Source organism: Belonocnema kinseyi, chromosome 3 (assembly GCF_010883055.1).
Source record: "Belonocnema kinseyi isolate 2016_QV_RU_SX_M_011 chromosome 3, B_treatae_v1, whole genome shotgun sequence".
In the NCBI taxonomy this organism is placed as follows: Eukaryota; Metazoa; Arthropoda; class Insecta; order Hymenoptera; family Cynipidae; genus Belonocnema; species Belonocnema kinseyi.
In genome coordinates this window covers 71353844-71358493 of record NC_046659.1, presented here as the reverse complement: position 1 = coordinate 71358493, position 4650 = coordinate 71353844, and the positions used below count along the sequence as shown (strand labels likewise).

The window sequence follows — 4650 nt, the reverse complement described above, 5'->3', positions numbered from 1 at the left end:
AAAATTTACTTACTCCATTTTTCGTCGAAATTTTTGTTCAATAGACAGTTAATCTTTTTGATAAACAATTCATTTGTTGGTTTGAAAATTTAACTATTTCGTTGAAAATTTATTTTATTTTCTTAAAAACTTATTCCTCAGACTGCAAATTAAACTCTTCTATTTTTATTGAAAATTTTTATTTTTTAGTTGAAAATTCATCTTTTTGCTCGAAATTTCAATTCTTTGATTGGAAATTTTTTTCATTGAAAATTAATTTTTTTAACTAAAAATTTAACTATTCATTTTTTTGCTATTTTGTTAAAAATTTTTTTTTTTTTTTTTGTTGAAAGATTATTTTATCAACTTAAAATTAAACTATTCTATTTTTTGTTGCGAATTTATCTTTTTTAGTTGAAAATTTATCTTTTTCAGTTGAAAATTCGTCTATTTTGTTGAAAAGTTATTCTTATTTAGTAGAAAATTTATCTTCTGGTTTTAGAATTAAACTATGTTTTTGGTTTAAATTTTTCTATTGAGGATGCATCATTTTAGTTAAAATTTCATTTATTTGGTTGAAATTTTAACAAATTTGGTTAAAAATTCCTTTTTTTCTTTTGTTTAAGATTATTTTTTTTTTTTTACTAAAAATGTAGATGTTTTATTTTTGTTAGAAAATTCATCTTCGTCAGTTGACAATTGACTTATTTTATCGAAATTTCAATTATTTGGTAGAAAGTGCGTATTTTGAGTTGCAAATTCAACTTTTATCAAAAATTCTACTTCATAATTAAAAAACTCAATATTTTGAATTGGATTTTTGTCTTTATTGATTACAAAACCTTTCTTTGTTCAAAATTAATTTATTTTATGAAAATTCTTATTTTTTCGTTTAATTCAACAGTTTTTAATTGAAAATTAAAATATGTTTTGCTGGAAGTATCAAATGTTACACTTTTCGTGGAGAACTAATTTTTTTATCGAAGATTTATCACTTTGGTTGAAAATTTAATTATTTTGTTGAAAATTTAACTATTTCGTTGAAAATTACCTTCTTCGATAAAACTTAATTATTTTAATAATTAAAAATATAATTCTTCCATTTTTGTTCTAAATTTATCTTTTTGAGTAGAAAACTCGACTATTTTCTTGAAAATTCGTGTATTTTACGTATTTTTTACGCAATCTGTGGATGATTCCTTGTAAAGTTCTGCACATCTGCTGTCATTAAAAGTGTAAGAAATATGTTTAGAATTTTTGCACATGGAAATTATTGAACTTCTAGGTGTAAGGTTGTTTTTTTCCTGAAAGAAAAATGTATACGGTCAGGGAAATTAAAAATTGGTCAGTTACTGCAAATTTGATAACTCGCGAAACCGCCAAATTTGAATTTTGAAATATTTGATTAATTTCAGTTTCTTACCAAAAATAATATTAATGGTAAACTCACTAATTAAAATGGCAAATAGCTGGTTACAAATTCTAGCATTTTTAAACGAAAATGTTAAAACAACGAGCTTTTGTACATTTTTCGGTTTTGGTAAGTAAGTTAATTTACAGAACTCATTAATTAAACCAGTTTAATCTGAAGGGTAGGTGGACGTAATAGAAATTTGTTGTAAAGAAAATTAATTTAATTATCAAATTAAATTTATGGTTCTCAAAAATAATTATTTCAATTTAAATAATACATGAAATAGTAAAACTCAACATTTTTAAAAATTAATAATAATATTTATATTATAATAATAGTATTACTAATTTCGAATCCTAAACCTTCAAAGTGAAAAACTAATGAATTATTTTTAAAAAATCGTACGTTTCAGGCTTTGTTCAAATCGAAAGAATGGAATAGGTATTATTTGTAATTATTAAATTTATTCTGAAAATAGTTTTTAATGATCTGAGGAAATTATACCTTTAATATGGACGTTCCTGGATTTTTGGGGAGCACACGTGATGAAAGGATTGCAGCGATGAAGCTTCACCGAGTCCCTGTGGCGCAGAGGATAGCGCGTTGGACTTCTAATCCAAAGGTCGTGGGTTCGATCCCCACCAGGGATGACTGAAGCGGGAAACCGTTTAATATTTTTTTTACTCTTAAACAAAACACTAAATCATAATATTAAGCTTGTAAAAAAATATTTTCATTGGTAATGACAGTAGAATACTTTTATAGTTCAATAATGTTGCTTCCAAAATAAAAATGTCGAGAAACTATTTGCTTATAGTTTTTGAACACTTAAATTAGAGATAAAGTTAATTTCTGAGATTTGAAAACAAGGAGAGTTAGTTTACAAGATACACTGGACTTTTAGAAGTTTGCAAGAAAATTAAAAGTATTTTATAAAGTTTCAAGAATATTTCAAATTTTTTAAGTATTTTTAATCTCTTAAAAAATTCCTGAATGTCTTTTGAACTGAATGGAATTATTCCAACATTTTCTACAATCTCTAAAAATTAAAAAAAATGCCTTAAAATCTTCTAGATTTTTTTTTCATATTATAAAATAGCCGACATTGTAAAATTCCCAAAACAGAAAAGTTCCCTAATTATGAAATTCCCGAACAAAAACAATTATAAAATACATAAATAATAAAAAAATTAACAAAATAAGTACTTTTATTTGGTAAACATATTTTTATTTATTATTAAAAAAATTTTCTATATTAATCTTTTGAAAATTTTTGTAACTTTTCTTTGAAAGTTAATTTAAATAAATAAAAGATCATTAAACCACTACCAGGAATCTTAAGAAAATTTGTTTATTAACTTGAAAACTTTTTAAATCCTTAAAATGCATCAAAATTTTATTTCAAAATCTTCAAAAATCTACATTTTGTTTTGAACTTTTAGAAATGTTTTCAAATTTTACATTATTTTTGGAATTGTATCTAAACTTCTAAATATCTTTTGAAATAATTTGCATTTTTCTTAAAATTTATTTTAAAATGCTGGAAAATTCTTAAAATTGCCTTAAAATGTTGTAGAATCTTTCTCCATAGTTTTGGCAAATCGTTGGAAATTTTTTTTAAGGTTTTTAAAGAATCATAAGATAATTTGTTTTACCTCTTAAAACCTTTAAAAAAATCTACATTTTATTAGAAATTCGTTGAAATCTTTTCAAATTAAAAATTAGTTTCGAAATTTTTTCAAAACTGAAAAAATGCTTTAAAATCTTCCAGATTCTTGTTGGACAATTTTGGAAATCTTTTTTAATTTTATTTTAAAATAAATTTTTTGAAATAAAAAATGGTTTTAAATTTTGATAGTAATCTCAAGAAATTTTGTATGGTTTTATCTGTAGAAATAATTAAAAATTATTTTAAAATGAAATTAATTAATTTCAATCCCTAAGGTTTATGCGACCGGATTTTTGATAAGACATAACTACCTTAATATACAAAAATATGTAATCAATGTTTGTTGGATAAAAGTACACAGTTCATTTTTTACATTATAATCATTTTTGATTGAGAAAGTATTATAATTGTCCGAAATTTGACACTACAGTTTTTTAACGAATCTCCACGTTTTAAAACCCCATGAATCCGAAAATCAAGTTCTTACGATGACGTCTGTCTGTCTATCCGTCAGACCGTCCGTCCGCCCAAAAACATGATAACTCTCGAAAAAATGAACGGATCAAATCAATCTTTGACACACTGTTTTTTAGGTCTTAAAAGAAGGGATGATTTTATTAACCAGCTATTTTGGATGAAAATTTAAAAAGTTAGAGCATTTTCTAAATTTTTGGGACCATTTTTTTGAGATTTAAAAGTTTTACGTATAATTATTCGTAGTACTTAGAAGGCCAAATAATATCCTAATGACTTTTTTCGATAAAAAGAAAATGATGTGCGATGCGCTCCTTCGTGGGTGCGCTCAAACTCGTGAGCCGCGCGCGCAGCGCGTGATGAGAATTGGCCCGCGAGGCAGGCAGATTTTTTCTTTTGAAGTAATAAAAACTGAACTACAAATTAATGTACTGAACGTGTGATTCTTCTGAAGTTTAAGCTTTTCAAATTCAAGCTTAAAAAATATTTCATTCAAAAATTTGTCATTTAATCGCTCAATAATGTATACTTAGAAAATGGAAACTTTGCACCGGTGTCTAAGTGAATAATTAAAAATTAAGTGTCATTTAACTGCAAAATTTAAAACTTTTATGAATTGAACAATTCGAAAATTTCGAGAAAAAAAAATTGAAATTCACGATAACATTTTCTATGCACTAAATTAAAACTGCTAATCCTCGCTTTCAATTTACATTAATAAAAATGTTAAAAATAAAACATGCCCCTCTTCGAATTCAGTACAAAATTCAAAAAAACTTCCCACTTTCCATTTAAATGTTACAAGTACCGAATTTGCTCCTATCCATTCAATACAAATGTTAAAAAGGAAAAATTGGCCTCTTCCAATTTATAAAAACAACTAATAAACAAAATATTTTTTCTTCTAACCAAATAAATCTCTTTAAATAAAAAAAAGTGCCAGCATTAATTTAGAAAAGTTTCAAAACCAAAATTTGTCCCTTCCAACTCGATAAAAATCTTAAAAACAAAAATAATTTTCTCTTTCAATTAAAAAAAAAAATGAAAATCAAAAATTATTCGCTTAAACTTAATAAAAATGTTAAAAATAATAAATTACCTTCATTTATCAGGG

General features: G+C 24.5%; 1 non-coding gene across 1 annotated transcript; it reads left to right on the top strand.

Annotated features, from left to right (window-relative positions):
• Positions 1 to 1970: 1970 nt before the first annotated feature.
• Trnar-ucu lies at positions 1971 to 2043 on the top strand. The gene has a single exon. It is a non-coding gene; the product is annotated as a tRNA-Arg (tRNA).
• Positions 2044 to 4650: the final 2607 nt, after the last annotated feature.